General features: G+C 36.9%; 1 long non-coding RNA gene across 1 annotated transcript in view; it reads right to left on the reverse strand.

Moving 5' to 3' along the window:
- Window positions 1-19118, reverse strand: part of LOC108493915 — a 93320-nt gene extending 74202 nt beyond the window's left edge. Inside the window, exon 1 of the long non-coding RNA XR_001873647.1 lies at window positions 18687-19118. This is a non-coding gene — a long non-coding RNA (uncharacterized LOC108493915). The remainder of the gene's footprint in view (window positions 1-18686) is intronic.
- Between the last annotated feature and the right edge of the window lie 782 nt (window positions 19119-19900).

Consider the following 19900-nt stretch of genomic DNA (forward strand, 5'->3'; position numbering starts at 1 on the left):
TATCTGATGTATCCTGAAAATTGAGATTCCTTGGGAATTGCCAAAGCACACAAGAAATCTAGGAGCAAGAGTGATTAAACCCAATGTTTCACACATTGAACTAGCCTTTATCAGTGAAAGAATACAGAATCAAAAGCCAGTACAAAATCCTTCAGATGAAGAATTAAGAATTTAATAGGAGCCAATCTGGGATAATCTGGATCAGTCGAGATGCCTATAATTAAAGTGTAAAGCATTGGGTTTAACAGCTTTTACAAAACTGGTTATACTTGGTAACTCTTATTTACCTCAGTATCTTTTTTTTTTTATTTCATCTTAATAAGTTCTTGGATTCCATTGCACCCTAATTACACGTATTTCTTCTTATTCATTTGCTGCCTTTCAATACCAAGTAGTCCCACTACCAAGGTTTGAAAGAGAAGGGTTGCCAAACCCACAGAAACTGTAAAATCCAGTAACTACTCAAAAAAAATAAAGGTGAATAAAAAGTAGTAATCACTGAAGCATAAATGTAACTTACTTTTAAGTGCTGTTAAAATCACTCTTGAGCAAAGTGGAAATTACATAGTTGCAACAGCACTGCGCAGAACAGCTGGGCTGGATTAGGCCTGGCATGCACAGTAACCCTGAAGTTTTGCAGTGATTTACAGAGCCCAAGCTTAAGTGTAACACTCCTGTGCTTAAGCACTATGAGAGGGCATTTTAAAATCTACCTTGGATTTTTGCTGCAATCCTGTGCACTGATATATCCTGCTATGGAACTAAAGCAGCTGCAAGAGCTGAGGAAGCGGCTGGCTGGAGTGGCTGGCAGACAGCTCATCACCTATGGCTAGGCTGAGGCTGTTTTGTGCCAAACAGCCACAGAAACTGCTTTGGGGCCAGTAAACACAAAATTTGAAGGAGGTATTATCAGCACATGTTGAAAAAGCCAATTTGTTCCAGCAGTTGCTTCACCATCTCAGAGAGGAGAACTCGAAGCTGCAAGTCTCAGGAAAAGTGTATATATTACACTTCATCTTCCTCATCTTCCCACCTTGTTTTCTCTCCTTGCTTTGTTAAGCCATTTGAGTCACCATTTGCAACCGAAAAGAAATAGCCCAAAGTAATCAAAGTCGTTTTGTTTCACTTGCCCGGATTCTTGTGTTTGAAGAGATGTTAATTAAAGACCAATGAACTGAGTCCCTTCTTGCCACCAAAGTTGGTTAGTACGCTACACATACATTAATCATCTTTTAAACTCTCTTTTCTGTGTCCTAAAGTAGGCATCTTCTGTTGTACTTCATTTTTGAAATTTTCCAGGGCATTAATTATTTTTGTTGTCTTTCTTAATTTTCTACAGTTCTAAACAACAGTTTTGAGAGAGCTTTTGCAGAGTATATTGCACAAGAAAAAAACTGGTATTGCATAAACTGTAAGCAGCTGTATGCAATGAGAAGATCTATTTTTCCAGTGGGTTTTATTTGTATTAACAAATACCACTCAAAAATAAGGCAAATATATACTTCTTCAATATTGAAAACTGAAAATACCCCAAAACCCTAACAACATAGCAGCAGAAAAATATTGACCCTGAATGGTTAATAGCCACATTTCTAAAAACAAAATAAACATGGATGGGATATAATGCTACATCAAAAAAACAGTGTGGTAGAAAATGCTGTAAAGTTTCTATCTGTCTGTATTATTAGTTACAGGATATTTAATAAAAGTCATTAGCAAAACAGTCATCACACCTCTATTAGATATGAGTGGGATTTTCTATAACAACATTATTCTACAGTTTACTAAAACAGCTGCCAAAAGTTGGAAAAATCATCCTATATTATTGAGTAGCAATAATAAACCTGGCAGCAAATCAGTAGAAAGGGTAATGAAACCTTCTGTTGATAAAGGCTCATAATAACTTCTAGTATATCTCATTTTCTATATTGATTCCTAGAGGAAAGCCTAAAATCAGTCTGATTACTTTCCTCAATAGTTTAAAAAAAAATTTGAATTATAAGCCAGTTTCAAAGAATTGGATGCTGAATGACATCTACCAACATGGATCTTACTGCCTCCTGTTTTGGTGAATCCATTTGGTTACTCACTTGGAAGCAGTCAAGAAAAATCAGAGAGTCTGCCCCTGCACAAGCAAGATGGTAAAGCAGCAAGATTTTTACTTTAACTCAGGAAGGTTAGAGATTAGGTGTTGTTCCATTCTTTTCCACAGTCCCCATGGATGGGATCAAGATATTCTAGTATAACTAAAGTGTTATGGAGTCTGTCACGAACAGCCCTGGGGAAGCAGCTTAAGTGGAACAGGTATCAACTGACACCTCTATTCCAGCTGCAATTGTTGGGCCTGCACAGCCAAGTTTGAGCACAGCCCTTTTACAGCCTGAAACTGGGTTTTGTTTCCCTTCTTTTAAGACATACAGGCCACTTAGGAAATGAATATCAAATTTTTCTTATCATTTTTATTCCAGCACACAGAGTCAAATTTTTAGGTTTTGGTTTCCTTCTGGAATTTTCCTCTAATTATTCTACACCAGCTCTACATAACTCAATTTATTCAATGATTATTTTGAATTAAACAACAGATTTCTTTTACTTACTTATCTTCACATATCCACTGATGCACTTTTAAACACAAAATATGTTGCATACTAATAAAGAAACAGAAAAAAAAAGAACAAAACAAGCCCTTTAAAGTATTGGTAAAAAACTATAGCAGTATTCAAAAATGCACATGCCTGATGCATTTCTAACACAGACTGTCACATTTATCAAAAGGCTAAAGAAACTCAGGAATTCTCACTTTAAGCTCATGTTGGGAAAATATAGCCATATACACGATATGAAAGTCTTTTAGGAAGGAGCTGATACACCGGATTGGTTTAAGAAAAAAAATTGTTTTGAAAATTACTAATTTGGTGTATTTAAACATTAAAATTTCAGAAAGCCTCTCTACTCATTCTACTAATATTAAGTACAATTAATTAAGCCAAAGCAAGATCAGGAACACAAGTAGCAGCGAGGTATCACTAAGAACTCCTCTTTCTTCTCCTTTTTTTTTTCTTTTATTGGTGGATTTCCTATTTTAATACCAGATTTTATGATATACGGTTAAGAATTTAAATATTAGAAAATAGCAGATAATAGTAAAGAATTAGGAAATACCAAAAAAACTGGTATTGTGCTCTCATGCAGACCAATTGTGAATTAACAGGGAGCAAGGTGAGGGGTGGAGGCCTTGATATAGCCTTCATTTGGATCCGAGCTGTGACTCTCCTGGAGAAGCTGCTGCAGCAAACAAGCTCTAATTCACAATTTTCTGAGGCTGCTTAGGGAGCATCAACAGAATATCTATGGGGGAGAAAACAAGACTTCACAAAGCACAGCCCATTATGTTTACCTAAATCTTCATCCATGAAGGTTTCCTGTCAAACATGAGCAGAATTAGCAGTTTCCTCAAAATTTGTTGATCCTAAACAAAATACTGAGATGACAGAAAGCAGGAAGACAAGCCTCCTCTTCATCTGTCCTGCACTATCACAGGCACTGGAAGTGCTTGTCTGCACCCTAGGACAGAAGCAAATCCCTTCTGTAAATGGAGTTATCGCTGCTTCTGAGGACTCCAACTGCTGCTCCTGCTGCATGGCCAGAGCGTGGGATCATCCTACTACCCAAAAAGGTGTCACCCATTGATTCAACATCCCCAGGACTGTTTCCTCAACTTAATGTCACAGGCAGTAACTGCAAAGCCCAACCCTCTCCCTGCCACCAAACTAGCAATTTATCCCACACTCCCTTTATCACCATCACAATCAGCTCACCTTGATATGCAAAAAACCCCATCATATTAACCCTAAATACAGCTTTCCAACCTCTTTCCTCCTCTTTTCTTACAACCACAAAGCTGTTCCAATAAAAGAAACTTCACTTAAACGGGACAAACTTTGGGTATAGGCCCATGAAGCTTCAGAAGATTCACTGCAGGTGGCTGAATTCATTGCAAAATAAGCCAAAAATTATGACAAATGCCCTTGTGTTAAGATCTATATGAGAATATGAAACTGGGTTCTTTATAGACAAACGTGAAAATGTTACCATCTAAACAGGGAAAAAATTATTCTTCTGGAAAACAGATACTTTTAATTAGATGCTAGATGTTCAGATTCCTCATTACAAGTAGATCAGCACACATTCTCCAGTCTATGAAGCCTTTTCATGAGCTATTCCACAATTTCTTAGAGATACCAGTAAATTATTAAACTACTGTGATTTTTTTCCTTTACTCAAGAAAATATCTGAAAAAGGTAATTAAAATAGTGAGAATGTTTTTATACTGCTGTCTCTGGAAAGCTTGACTGGAGTGGGGAGAAGGGTGGCCTGAGATGGGCAGGGAGTGATGAAATTGTTCAGCTTTGCAAGGTTTTAAAAAACAGGATTTCTCAAGAGAGGATAATTTAAATTTTAAAAGCTTGTAGCTTGTGAATAATGCACATTCCTTACTTAAGCACGTTATTATTTAATAAACAGCAAAGTCTAAGAGATGGGAAATCCCTTTACATGCATATTCTTTCACAAATCTTAGAAAACTTGCTACTTGATTTCTAATTTTTAAATTTAAACTTATTACAAAAGCATATATATACTATATCTAATTATTATATATTATATATAATTAATTACATTACACATTATAATTCATTATTGATTATATATAACTCATTACAAAGTATTATACTTAATATGTAAAAGAGATGTCAGACATTTCTTATAATCTGTCATGAGACATGTACAATGATCAACACTGTAGATTTTAATGGACTCAGTTTTTCCCTAGCTTAGATTTCCCATCAAAATCACAAGGAATATCGGAGACAATAAAAGACCCTCCTCTGAGGTAATTACTTCAAAATTCCTTGTTTCTAGAAAAATGGCCTAGTAAAGATCAAAAAGTTAATTAATGTCACCTAAAATTTGATCAGGTTGTCAAAATTGTCAGGTTGTTTTAATGGCAAGACAGGGAAAGCATGAGTTTTATGCAACATATTTGTGTCCTCTTTTTCATGTCTGAACAACACTGAATGTAGTCACAGTCACCCTCTTTTCCATGGAACACAAACCTTATGTGCAGGTCTAAGGTACCACCCACTAAACATCAATTCAAGCAAATTTTGAACAAATGGCTCCCAGCAATTTAGAAGGTAAATTTTCAATTAACTCTACCTTTTCTCATTCCTATTTTAAAGTTTAAGAAAGGAAAAAGAAATAAAAAAAAAAAAAGAGCCAAGCTAAAGGAATGTATTTATGTGTTTAGTAATCAAAAAGTAGCATTTACTAAGAAAATCTGGTACAGTTTCTATTAATCTAGTTATCATAAAATTGGGATAGCTGCTATAAGCCAGTCAATTCCTTTACCCTTATGCTCACAAGTGTTTTTAGGTTTCAAGGAGACAACTAAACCAAAAGTTAATACAGAACTAGGTAGCTGAAAGCCACTGCTATCTTGCAAACAGGGACAGATAATATTTCTGTAGGAGCCCAAACTCGGTTGCCAGCAGAAAGGAGCTTAAGGAGTTTGAGTAGCAGACTCCAGAAAACAGAGGCTGGTAATAATCTCGTGATCTGAAGAAGTTGGACCTTCCTCACAAGACTTGCTGATGAACAATCTTATGGATTAAGCCAGATCCAGCAGAATTAAGAAAGGACTTTTTGAAATTTTGGTATCGAACCACGTCTGAACCCCTGTAATCCTTCCTTCCCCCATAAAACCCTCCTTGAAGAAAAATTAACTATTTGGAAACTGCAGTAAAAACTTGTGTAACTCCCTAATTAACACAGCTTGTCCCATTCATTAATATGTCCAACCCCCAAAGCCCTTAAAATTGTTTTCTTGCCTTCAATAAACTATTCCAGTTTATACCCCATACTGGAATCATGTTAGCTTTGTTTTTTAGACCTCCACTTATTTCCAACTCTTTAACACCATGAATAACTCTACCAGCAGAAGGTGCTACCCCTCAGTTGAACACACTGGGCATGAAAGTAAATTCTGAGTCTTTCACAAAAGTTTCATCTCTTAAAGTATCTGGGTCTTTCTGAATTACAAGCGATTTAACATCCTCCATTCACAGAAAATCCTGTGCTACCACTCATATAAACACTTTTTTTTTTTCCCAAAAGTGCATAAAACCCCCACAGTTAGTAATGTGCCACCTTGCGTTGCCCTGCTTAGGTATTTTCCAGATGAAAGGGACAGCAAACCTATGCTACACTCAGACCATAGACTTCAAGCAGAAAGGAAAATACCTTAGAAGAAAGCAGCACTTTATGCAGTTATTTAAATTTATTCCAAGTATTTCTTCCCAATCATTACTACTGGAGCACTTTAAAGTGTAGCTCAAAACCAAAAGCCAAAAAAGCCCTTTACATCTCGTAGATAGGAACCATCACAGCCCTTTTTTTACAGAGTAAGCATTTTGATTTAGATGTAACATGTGTAACCTGACACACAAAGGATAAAAGCAGGCACATGAACTTTCATCAGTCTCCCTTCTGAAGTAAGAGAAAGAAAATGGTAGTTTTCCTCAGCTGAAAAAGATATTACGGTTATTTTTATTCCTGAATTAACAAATGTATAACTCAAACCCACTATTCAATTTATACAAAATGATTATGCTCAATATTTTGTATGCTGAGTGTAGCATCTGTAACTCATTTCCTAGTGACTAACATTATCACTCAATGCACAAATTATTATTTTGAATTTACTTTTAACATTATAATATACACCATAAACATACACTTTTACATCAGGTTTTAAAAAGCAGTTGAAGTGCTTTTTCCATAATCTGACACACCCAAGTCAGGTCTAGGACACCTGTAAACTAACTGTAAAACTACAACAAAGGAAGCAATGTCAAACTGATTGTTAAATAACTGCTAGATTAAACACCACATTTTCAGAACAGTCCGAGGTCATCTCCAGTACAGAACGACGCAGCTCAAATGTCAGCCAAGTTCCAAGACTATCTGATAAGGGTGTCTGTATGAGTCAGAATTTTTTCTGGATGTTTGCAATTAAATAATATATATGACCCAATTACTGGTGCAGAAGCTATGCCACATTTAACTTCTTCAAAATGGTAATAAAATGGAAGGAAAAGAAACAAGCCTTAGTAGTAATCACTACAATTACTTAAAGAATCATAGAATCATAGAATCAGCCAGCTTGGAAAGGACCTCCAAGATCATCAAGTCCAACCCTTGATCCAACACCGCCGTGGTTACCAGACCATGGCACCGATGCCACATCCAGTCTCATCTTAAAAACCTCCAGGGACAGTGAATCCACCACCTCCCTGGGCAGCCCATTCCAATGCCTGATTACCCTCTCTGTAAAGAATTTCTTCCTAATATCCAACCTAAAACTATATGCCTACAGTTAAAAAAAAAAAAAAGTATCCTTTTGGTGATCTCGTACTTCGAGATTTCTGCCAAGTGAAGTCTCCTTCTTCTTATTCTCCCTTAGTTGTCACTAAGTTTTGGAACCACGATGATGTTTCTTATCCTGGGAAATCATCAGCACCATCTGAAGAGTGAGAGTTCCTTCAGTTAATTAACATGCAGTTCACAGTGTGGTAGCCAGCTTCTCAAAGCCTTCTTTAGCCTACTGGTCAAGTATCTTAAATACTGGGTCTTTAAAAAATTTGGAACTCAACTGTAATAATTCAAAGAAATTAGTGTATGAGTTTGTCCATCTATGAAATCTGTGAAATTATGGCTTTGAAATTATTAACAGGACTTACGGTCCTGGTCCAGAATACAGCTGTCACTAGAAAGTTAAGCCATCTAACTCTCATTTAAATTTCTTGAACAAGACAATAATATTTAAAATCAGCTCTTGTATTGTTTAGTCATAACAGCTGATCTAATTCTGGGAGTCTTGAGGCCAGACTTACTTCGTCCTTCCGGCAGTCATTGGAGCTCTGGTGGTGATGTATGTTTGCTTTTCCTTCTTATCTAGTGAGTGTTCTTAAAACAACCACAAGGAAAAACTCCAGGAAAAACATTATTATACTCTTATTTCATGCAGTAATGTTATTTAAGCAATATTAATTTTTTAAAAATTTTATTTCTTATTCTTCCAATGGACTTATGTAAGCCCTCACTCTTTTCCTCTTTATATCCAAAGGTCAGGCTCTCTAGGTCCTATGAATACCTAAATATTAATCCACTTAAAAAAAAAGAAAAAGCAACAAACCCTAACACAAGGATTATTGCTATTTTTTTCCTTTTAAATAGAGATGATGCTGTTTCCAAAGCCAATATTAAGCTCCACTTTCATTAATCTGTCCCATGAAAATGAGCATTTGTACTGGATACGTGCATGCACTTGGCCTGGCTTCATCCTGATTTCTATAGCTGGCTTCCCAAGCAGCTCGCTACTTTCTTCCTAAAACTGGTCTAAAAGCAAGGATCTCTGGTTTTAAAACCTTGAGGCAACCCAGCTTCCAACTTCCAGGCTCCAGTTGCTGGTCGGGCTCCAACCTCTATGTTTTAGGGGTGCATGGAGGTAACAGGGCAGTGACACCGCCCCAGAGCACCATCCATAGAGCAGCCACACTCCTGTTGGGTAGTTTATGGGTGCCCAGTCTGGATGGCAGGTCTAACACTTGAATGAGACAGGATCAGTGCTTGAGATGAAAGTTTGAGGGAGGCTGGAGTGAAAAAGCTCCTACACCTTTTCATTCCCAATTAATGCAAAATTTGTTTCTGAACTTTGTTACCTCTGCAGCAAAAATGTCCATGAAGGTAAAATTCTTCTGTTCATCTTCTTCTAAATGTTGTGCATTAAAAACATAACATTTCTACTTCTATCTGTTTGTTCTTTGTTCAAAGTAATGCTCAACTTTAGAAATACTTCCTGCAGGCAATATTGTAATCTCTCTTGCTAATTATATGAATGTGAAAAAATGCTCTTATCTATCTTGATATGTATATTCTTTGGCAGCATCACTTACCTGGGGTTTTTTGAGAGAAAAAAGCAAAGTTTCCAGACTGATAAGGATACATTTTTCCCCCTTGCCCTATGTTTTTTATTCCCTTTTCTCCATTTAACATTTTTTCAGGAAGTTGCTATAACTTAAGAGAAAATTGACAACTTTCCACATTTGGTAGTTTTCCACTGTCAATAAGGAGGAATGAATCAGCTACAAACAAGCTGTTTCTTCCAGAGTCAGTGTCGCCCCACAGAAGTCACTGGCAGACACAAGAGGACAAGGGTACTCAGAAAAGTTCAAGAAAGAGCTTTCTCTGAATAAATGAAAAGCTCCCCTTTGAATACAAAACTCACTTTGATAAGTTGCAAGTCTTCTTCAGCCTATTGAACACAACATACTTAATTCATATGTACCAACATCTGACATCTGCAAGTAGATGAGTGTCTTCATCTTTAAGCTGCCTAAATTTAGTCTCCATGCATATTAAAATATTAAAAGTCAAGGTTCTTCTCAGACATCAGTAAGCTGAAAGCTTCTGTGGTCACCATTGGTTTTAACTTCTGTTATAGGTCAGTACAGACTTATCAAAATCTATTCTCCTAGTTCTTATAAAAACTAAGAAAAAGATAAAAAATTATGTCTCTTCCTTTCACTAACCATAAACAGTTCTTGCTCCTACAGAACCTAATCCTCTTTATACTTCTCGTTTGAATGCAAAAGTAATGAACTATGCATGAAGGAAGTCAAAATACCAAGAGATGATTGTGATGAGAAGGGGCTACCATATCACAGGGTTTTATGTTTAAAGATGTACAGCGTTTATTAAAAGGGGAAAGGAAAGCAGTACATTAACCTAAATAATTGTCTCTTCTGTTAATAGTACCATTATTCACATACTGATAATGACTTTCATATAACCTATCAGGCTGAATGGGTTCCATTGTCCTCAGACAGTCCCTGTGAACATACTTGTTTTCTGTGCTTTCATATATCATAACAAAGAGCAATAAAATTCGTCATTGCTTCATTGGGGGGTGATTTCTGCTTCTCCTGCCCAAATCTAAAGTAGAGTTGGAATGTATCCTCACTGTTCCCTGCATGCACACAGTGCTACAGCAGGCGTGTGCAGAAAGCAATCTGCACTGCAAACCACAAGACACAGGGTGCCAAACAGCAGCTGACAAATCTGCAGGGATGAGAACTGGTGGTTTCCTGGAAAATCACCTGTTTGATCCCCCTCACCACGCATTTCACCAAATGTGTTAAACACCACTGAAATGCTTTTAAGGTTATTTTTCAAGGGATCCATTCTGATCATTCTCCTCCTTGGCCATACAGGGAGTCCAAAAGCAAGAACAGCTTTGCCGCAGCTTCCTGTGACAACAGTTCAGGACGGGAGGGAGGTAAGAGGTGGGAATGCACAATGTGACTTACATGACTTATATAAGCACACTGCACCCTGCTTGAATGCTTCACTACGAGAACAAATACGTGCAGTGTCACTCTATCCATGACATCTTGCCAGAAGAAATTAGAGGTTACAGAATGCAAGATACCTCCTTCCAAAAAAAGTGATTTTATACCCTTTATGCTATTCTTCCTCTGCACATATAGTCAAGAAATGTGATTTCACTAAGGAAGCTTTCAACAAAATTGCTATCAGCACATAAGAAAAGTAAAAGTTTCTCCTCTTTAACCATTATTTCTTACTGTAATTTTTGAAACATTATATACATCATCAGAATTAATTACATCAAGTTTTTGCTGGCATTAAGTTATTTTACTCTTGAAACTTGAAATATTTCTAGTGTGATTTCATGGCAAGTTAGAGGAAAAAAGCTTTCTAGATCACGTAAACTAAAAATATGCCATATTTCTTACCATGTGTTTTGCTTCCTTCCATTCTGGTAGGCTCCCTAAATTCAGACACTGATGGTTGCTTGTGAATTTCTATAATAATGGTTAAAAGTTCCTGTAGAATGATCTATTTATTTACTGTTTTTATCTAATTCAGCATTAATTAGCAATATTTTATTTCAGTCTTCCCACATGTTCCTGAAGAGATCATCATTCAATTCCTGAACAATGATTAGATCTGCTTCATAAAACTGCATCTTTCTTGAATTATTTCTCTCTGAAGTGCCTATGTAAATAAGTGACAAAAATGAGGAGGTGTGTAATAGATCCTTGTAAAGACAATGCTTCGAAAAAAAATGTAGAAGAGGAGAGGAAGAAAAAAACAACCCAGTTTTTAACTTAAAATCATCAAGCTTTCAGCTAGGTCTATTGGTATGAAACCTGTTAACGTTATCCTTGGACTCTTTACAGGTGTAACCAAGGCAGGTGTGGTCACTATTCAGTAAGCTCTACTCTGAAGACACCAAAATAACTCATAAGCATCATAAAATCATAGAATATCTTGAATTGAAAGGAATCCACAAGGATCATCCAACTCCAGGCCCTGCCCCAAGAGTCACACCCTCTGCCTGAGAGCATTGTCTAAACCCTTCTTGAGCTCTGTCAGGCTTGGTGCTGCCAACACTTCCCTGGGGAGCCTGTTCCAGTGCCCAACCACCCTCTTTTTCCTAATATCTTAATGTGTTTCTCATTAAGAAGGAGTTCAGCCAGGGTGTTTGCTTTATGGTCTCAATGGAAGTGTGTTCCTGACAGTTCTCTTCTTAAACACTGAAGTGAATAAAATATTTTTTTAGGCAGTGACAATTACTCAGTGTTAGATTCTGTACACTGCAGCAGTATTTTTGAAAAGTGTGTTCAATTTTCTGGACTCCATAATTCTAGAAGTACTTTTAAGGCAGAAAATTACGAATCATTTCCCTATGAAAAAGGAAAGATGGATTTAGAGAGAGGAGAATTTGGAAGCCACTTGTGTTGTCTCTTACTGGGTTTTCTTTCATAAGCAATAAGGAATCACATAAAGAGCAGAGCTTAAGTTGGAGAAAACCAAAACAAAACCCCACCAAGTTATTTCTATTGCAAAGTGTTGCTAAATTATTCTCAATTCTTGCCAACATAGAATTGGGGGTGGGGGGTAATATTTTGAGCTAAAATTGTTCGATAATAGCACATTTCTTTTAAATTTCTTTTAAATTATTTTCCTTTATTTGAACTGGTGGAAAACATTAATTACCTTAATGTTTCCAGAGAACAGCGAAGAAATATTCTGAAGAACCTCTCTCACCCTGAGCTTGTAGGCACTAAGTGTCCCTCTGTTTCTCCTTAAGCCTTTTGCAAAAAACACTGAAGACACATTAGCACTAGAAGTCTTAATTTGTCTGGTCACTTTAATCTCTGTCCTAGAAGGAAAAAAGTTGTAATACAAGTTATATGAAAGGATTCCTTTTTATAAGTATTTCTTCATAATTCAAAAGGGAACACTATTCTATGGATATTGTATATTTAAAATTGATATGCAGTATGTTTTAAGGTTATAGAAATAAGCAGAACTGTATTCACAGCTGCTACTTATCCAATTATGCCAAGAATGTTAAAAAACAGCCAACCATAACCCAAAACCCTCAGCCCCTTCTCCCTCAGTGACCCACACATTAAATGAAACCTCAGCCTGTCATTTTTCAGAGTGGAACACGAGGTTCTGGCAGTAGCTGACCACCAGCCACACACACATACAGAGCAATGACAGCAAACACAAAACCTTTTTGCTCCACAGCATACCAACAGTCCATCATGTTCTCAAAGGTACAATGAGCAAACAATTTTAATTTCCCAGAATTGCTACTGAGGGCACACTGAAAATGGTGCATACTCCCTGAACATGCATGTGATGATATTTATAGGTATAGCTAAGGTTACCCCAGCATCATCTTCTGATGCTTAATAATAATAACACTAAAAATAATAATGAATATGAACACACTCTTAGACTTGCAGCTTCTGAACAAACCAAAAGAAATTCCCCCTCACCTCCTCACACACCACGCTAAAGAAGGATTTCAAAATACATGTTCATTTTTCCTTCTCCAGCCCTCCCTCATCACAGAGGCAGATGGCAATGGATCAGGTCCAGGAAGGCAGAGAACCCCACTGCGAGGGATCCTGGCACAGGGTATCTAACCTGCCTTCCTGGGCAGGAACTATCCCACTCCATCCTGCCATGATTAAGCTGCTCCTACTTTCCAGGGGAGATGGAGTGTTTCTCTACAAACACACTTGACAGAGTAACACAGTTTAACAAATTGGCAAAAGAGAATCTGAGAGAAAAGATAATTTGCTACAGCTCCAAATAAAATTGAACAAGTTACAGCATGTGTTTGGTAACCCACTGACTTCCCCTGAAGTCACGGGAGCTCTCATCTTTAATAAGCCAGTTAACACTGTAAATAACCAGGTTTCATCCAACACCGACTCTTTTTCTATTTAGGGTGCCACTGCATGAGACCCAAAGTCCCCTGTCTATTAGCTCCTATAAGTCAGATTCAAGGAATGAAATACTTTAGCTACCAGCAGTTCTCAGATTTCTTTCTGCCCGTGACAACTCTTTGTTTAAAGCAATTTAGCTAACTCTCCTGAGCAGATGAAATGATTTGCCTCACTAATCTTCTCCTAACTTACCAAGCTGTTAGTGTCTATGTGGCCACTGTGCATCTGATTTTTCACCTAGGAAGAAGTATATAAATATACAAAAATCTGGGTTTGTGTGTGTGTAAATACACACACTGGACATTTCACAGGAATCTCCAACAGTTGTGCAGGGAGTTCCTGGCACTGTGTGCTTAATGCAGCATTAACTAAATGACACATAATACATTCTTTTTTCAGGCCACACTGTTTTTCTTCAGTTCAGCACTGCAGTTTATTGGTAATTATTCTGTATGTGATAGATATGAGACATATTTTTCTCTGAAGAATCCTAATGATTAAATGGACTCAGCACATGCAGTTTGTCTACTTTCTTTCATCTTTATAGTTGCACATCTGAACTTTACTAATTCCTGATAAAAACCACAATATGCTTCTTAGTTACAGTGCAATTCTGTGATAAATACAAATATCTACATAACCTCAAACCTGTATAGATTTTTAAATTAAAAAATCCAATGAAGAAATAACATCCATTTTGCTGGTAGAATCAGAAACTTAGCTAAAAAACTGAGGTTCCAACAGAAGGATCAATCCTGATACATATTTTTGACGTAAAATATTCCTTGGTGATGCTTCTTAGGAAATAATAAATTCACTGAGGTGTTACATTAATCAGGCCACCTACGACAGCTTTAATATATACCTCCTTAAATGAAACTCATTGCTTTTACAGGCACATAATACCATTCCTCTGTCAGCTTTTAAAAGCAGTCTTAAAGCTCTACAGAGGAAGCAGGTGTCACAGGAAGACCTCTCATTGAATATTCATTGTGCTGCCTGTAGTATTTTGAAAATAACATCCTCTCTAAGAGAAGGCAGGGAGAGATTGCAGAATATTGCCCTCCTCAGAGGACTTAGTTCAAGAAATAATGATCTGAATAGCAGGAGGTTTAATCTGGTACTGACTTGCAAAAGCAGTTTCGTAAGAGGAGAAAATGGCTGGTTACCTTGTGTTTTCATTTCAGCATGAGACTAAAAAAATATGTGTATCATCAATTAACATATGTAGAGTTTAACTATGAATATACAAAAATATAGGGAGAAGTATAACTGAAATCCATAATTACTCATTCACTCACATATTCTTGACACATATTTCTATTTCTTCTTTGTTGGTGACCTTTTAAGAACAGAATAGCCTTACTTCGCAACCCCAAGTCAAATAAACCATACAATATTTTTTGAACTGATATAATATTGATTAATGGATTACACTCTCATGATATTGGTATTTTGACCTGTTTACCTTATTTGGACTGCTTGACAACAGCAGCTGACATTACTCATCATCAAACACTGATGGCTTTTATATTATGGCCAATTAAGTGCTCGGAGAGCCTGAATCTCCAACTCTTAGAGAGCAAGAAGGCCTTATTCAAAGACACCAAGGGCTGTGGGTTTTCATTTAATATATCGGTCACATCTCCTAATATAAAATAGAAAAAATTAAAATATAAAGCCTAATTTCACCACTAAGTAACAGTATCAATAACGGACTACACAAATAAAAAGTCACTCAAAAATTTGATGCAAAGATCACTGCATATTTAATGCAATCATTTAACATCATATGTGTTCTTTTAGTATGGGGATAAGCTCAGATAATGCCTTCAAATCACTGAGTAAATTATCCAGTGCTTTGGAAATGGCTGTAGACAAGCAGAAGATGAAGAAAGGAAGGAAAGAAGAAAAGGATGACAACAAAAACCAGGTTATTGTACTCAAGGTACCCTCAGAGGGGAGGACTGCAACAGAAGTACTACACAGAAAAAACAAGACACTGTAATGGACAAGGAACAAGAGTTATAAGTCACATTTTCACAACTGTAGCCAAATTCCTCTCTGTAATCAATCCTCTCAGACAGTCCTCTGTTGTTTGAGGAGCATGAGGACTGTCAGGCTGATCACTGGCAATGAAATAGTTCCTGGCATAGAAATTCCTAGCCATCATCCATACAACACATAAACAGAGAGTCAACCCAGTGTAAAAGTCTAAATCATCAGCTGCTGCGCAAAATCAGATATTTACACATGCTTAAATAAATAACACAATCAGGCTGCCACATTTGAAGGAAACTGGTAGACATCTATTTTCACCAGGTTATTTATGCACACATGTGTTGAATACAATATTAATTTTATTCCAACATCATCATATTCAGGGGAATTTCTCTAAAGAAAAACTGTTAAGCAAAAATAAACTTTAAAGAGTTCTTAAAGGCCTGGATACAGACAATCCAAGTTTTCGAGGTGAGTACTGAGTATTGTACATTCCATATGCTTCTACTTCAAGGTCACATGAGGAAAAGGCTAAGTCCATTTGCTTCTCCTACCCAAGAGCGAGGCTTTCTGCCAGACATCCTTCAGAAAAGAAACCTTTTCTGTGAAGCTGTGCAGAGGAGTTATGTATGCACAGCCTGTGAGACATAAAAGCAGTGTGCTCCTATCACCTCTGCTAGATTTATCATTAGTTCAAAAATGTATTGTATTGCAAGGCAGATTTCATAGCATGAGATGAGCACCACAAAGAGTTGCTTCTTACTTTATTGTGTCTCCTGTAGGGAGAAGGTGGTGCAAGCTGCTTTCTCACACCCTCAGCTGAGGAAGGAGCAGGTGCTCAGTCCCAGCCCTCCCACCCATCACACCAGCAAGGCTTCTCCACCACTCTGCAGACCAAATCAGGGGAAAGCTTAAAGGCTTAAAGCGAAAAAAAAAAAAAAAAAGTCATATTTTAGGTATAAGAAAGTAAATTTTCTGTTATAAAAGAGAAAATAAAAATTCCAACATTTCTGTTTCTGCTACAGTTTCTCAGGGGAATGTGATAGTAGTTATTGACTTTTTATGAAGAGTAATACCACAGTACAAAGATCAAGTGTAGCTGGAGAGCAAAGTAAAACAGAGGCAATTGATACTTTAAGCTCTGAGCAAAGCCTGAAATACTTGCATTTTTTGGAGTAAAACTTTCATTTCCATTTAAAAAACTTTTCCTGTTTTGTGAGGTAATTTTAATGAAGAATTTAAATTACCTTTCAACACACTTCTGAAAAGTACACGTGAAGTAAAAAAGTCAATTTTCTGAACATAAAATTTTTAATGCATTTTATTCATCACCTTATTACACTGAATAACCTGGAGACATGAAGTCAAAACTTGCTGCCTCTCAGGCTAATGAGCTCCTGAAGGAACAGCTCGTATAGGGTCTTCCTACACAAGGCCTCACCTCCTGCTGATCGCTGTGATTCCATTGGAGATTTAACTCAGAACTTGTCTCCTCGTTACAGGAACCTCATCCATCAGGAAGTTTCTTCTTCCAAATACTGAAACTGGAGATACTGGTGCTCAGGGAAAGCAAGCACACCTTAGCTTGTAATGCTCCAGTTCTGACACTTACAGCTGATTTGAGTGTGAACCTCAGCTAATGTTGGTTAATACCAGCCTCTGGTATTAACTGTATGACTCTGCAGTTAAGTTCTCTGAAATATTATAACACAATATCCTCAGTTTTTCTGTTTGATAAACTACTCCTCTGTGAAAAAGCAAGTGGCAGACAGAGGGCAGTAGATACTCACATTTTTTCCTTCATCAGGGTCGAGCACAAAGTCTGAGAGAAGAGGGAATAGGGACGAGAGAGAACTTGGAAGCACCAGGTTGCAACATGCTGGACATTGGTGTATGCTTGAGCGACTCTGGGAACTGAATTCAAAGTACTGCTGCACAGGGGTGAATGTCCTTTAATTTAACATCTTTTGAACAATTGCATTAACCCACAGATAAATATCAGGTATGAGCTTCCCATTTCATTCTGTCAGTTCCTTCTCTCTTCTCCTCAGATCCTGGATCCTTCTTTGCTTCAGGATAGCTAAAATTAAAGATGTCTTAATAAGGATTTCTAAATATATCACGTAGGGGATTTTTTAAGCATCATCTACTCCTTCAGCTGGTAATTTGTTTTAGCAGCTACATAACAATTATATACAGAAGCCAGTTCCCAGATTTGTGGGAAACAAGGATGGAAAAAGTTAATGAAAATGAGACTTTAGGCTATGTTTAGGATTTACAAGTCCTGAGATCAATATATGTCATCTTTTGTTCTCTGTGTGAAGTATAACACTCTGAAGAGAGACTGCTGCACATTGTATTAGAAACAATATCCCCATGTGTGTAGCAAATAATTTGGTGTTCTGTTATACATCTTCAATGACTTCATAGGAACTGAAATCTACAACCAAGGGTTAGTCTAAGAAAAATGAAGTTTTTCTGGAATTTCTGGAGATTGCCAGAAATGATACCACTGCCGATATCATACATAAAAAAAATCTGATCATATTTATGTTCAATTATTTTAAAATAAATATTATAAATCCTTAATGAAATAATTAAAACCATTTCTCGTGTTCTCATCTCAGAACAACCTGCTGCTTTCAATAGAAATTTATTTCATTCCAATAGTTATCTTTCAATCAGGTATCTCTGTTTTATTTCCTGCATATGGCAGATAGACACCCTCAGTGAAGCCATACCATACCAAGGAAATGTGGATTAGGAGGAATAGCATGATGCAGCATCAATATTTTTATTCACAGGATCAACAAATGGTTTGGATTGGAAGTGACCTTAAAGATCATCTTTCCAATGTCCTGGAAATTAGTTTGGAATCTGTAATGCGAACTGACTTCCTTCCTATTAACTGTGCTCACTTGTTATCTGCTGACCTGAAAAAGTAAATAATTACCTTCTTCTCAGCAAATACGTTATAGACTTGGGTTTTTTTCTTCTAATTAATACATTTTACTAGTTTGGAAGGGCATAGGAACAAACCCTTTCCTCAGTATTTATATACTTCTGATTTTACTTCCTTCATACATGCCCTTTATACTGTAGCATGGTTTTTTTTAGATTTTGCTTTACTTTTTTCCTAACAGAAAACTCAGAAATTACACACGCACACATACCTCTTCAGTCTACAGTGATTTTGACAGTGATAGACAGCCATTTCCTAAGCAGAATAAAGTACAATAAGTGTAAATCTATTCAGAAGTTTACTTTCATGAAAGAATGCCCTGTGTCTCTTACCTGCTCTCCAAAGCTGGATCCACGCTGTTTCATTTGTATTCTTGAGGTTTCTTTTCACACTTCCACATCTTTCATCATTTTGGTGTATATCCAAACTCTTAAATGGACTGAGCCTAAATTATTCTTCAAGTTTAATAAATAAAGGCAAAACAACCAATTCAAAGGTAAGCACAGAGGACACAAAGGAGAGAACGTGCTCACACAGACAGAGTCCCTCCTTCATCCCTGGTCCCCAAATCACATTTCTACCCTCCAGTCTGCCACATGCAAGTGCAATGATAATCTTTGTCAACACAGTCACTGCAGATATCCCATGTGAAAATTTAATACTGTAAACACTGGAAACAGTTCTCCATATGACTAGAATTTTAAAAACAGTAAAGTTATTCTGCACCTTTTCTAAATGAAGACCCTCTTCCTCTGAAAGATCTAGTGGACAACTGAGTTTGTTCTACATGGACTAAATCCTTTCAAGTCAACTATATGGGGCCACCAATTCATTTTCCTAAAAATGCCATCCTTTACTTCTCTGATCTGTTTACTAACGAAAAACGGTGGGTAACTAGACAAGGAAAGTGGGAAACTTAGTAGTACACTGTGCTGGTTTGTAAGCACACATTCACTCTTGACTACATGTTAATATTCAGCATGAAGAAATCCTGGGCAGGTTTCACTTCAATGAATTGTAGATTTTTAACATCTCCGTTTAAGGTGGTCATCTGAGTTCACTTTAGAACTGGGAAAAATGTAACCTCTGGGCACAAATTATCTAACTCTAAATAAATGGCTGAAAGAGGTCAGATGAATCATGCTCTGTTTTTCTTCACTGACTGCAAAGAGAGCCTATGATAACTTGCATTATATAGTCCTTTCACTATAGACATATAACATCGGGGGACACGAATAAATCAAACTTCTGGCTACCTTTAAAAAGAGCCATGGAAATGTATGGGATAACAATCTGCTACTACTATTATTTCTTCCCAAAAGGGAAAAAATAATATTGCATAGAAGCCATCTGAAAATACAACAATGGTATTACGATCAAATAGTTTGAACTCAGGTTACTACTTGCAAAGGATAACATTCATGTTTGGGTTTAGACATAGTTAATACAAATCACAGGAATCAAGAGCAAGTTGTAGGTTTCCTTCCAGCTAACTGCCCAACTCAAACACCACAGCAGAGCAAAATGTGCTACAGAAAAAAAAAAA

Source organism: Lepidothrix coronata, unplaced genomic scaffold, assembly GCF_001604755.1.
Source record: "Lepidothrix coronata isolate B3197 unplaced genomic scaffold, Lepidothrix_coronata-1.0 Scaffold21, whole genome shotgun sequence".
Lineage (NCBI taxonomy): Eukaryota > Metazoa > Chordata > Aves > Passeriformes > Pipridae > Lepidothrix > Lepidothrix coronata.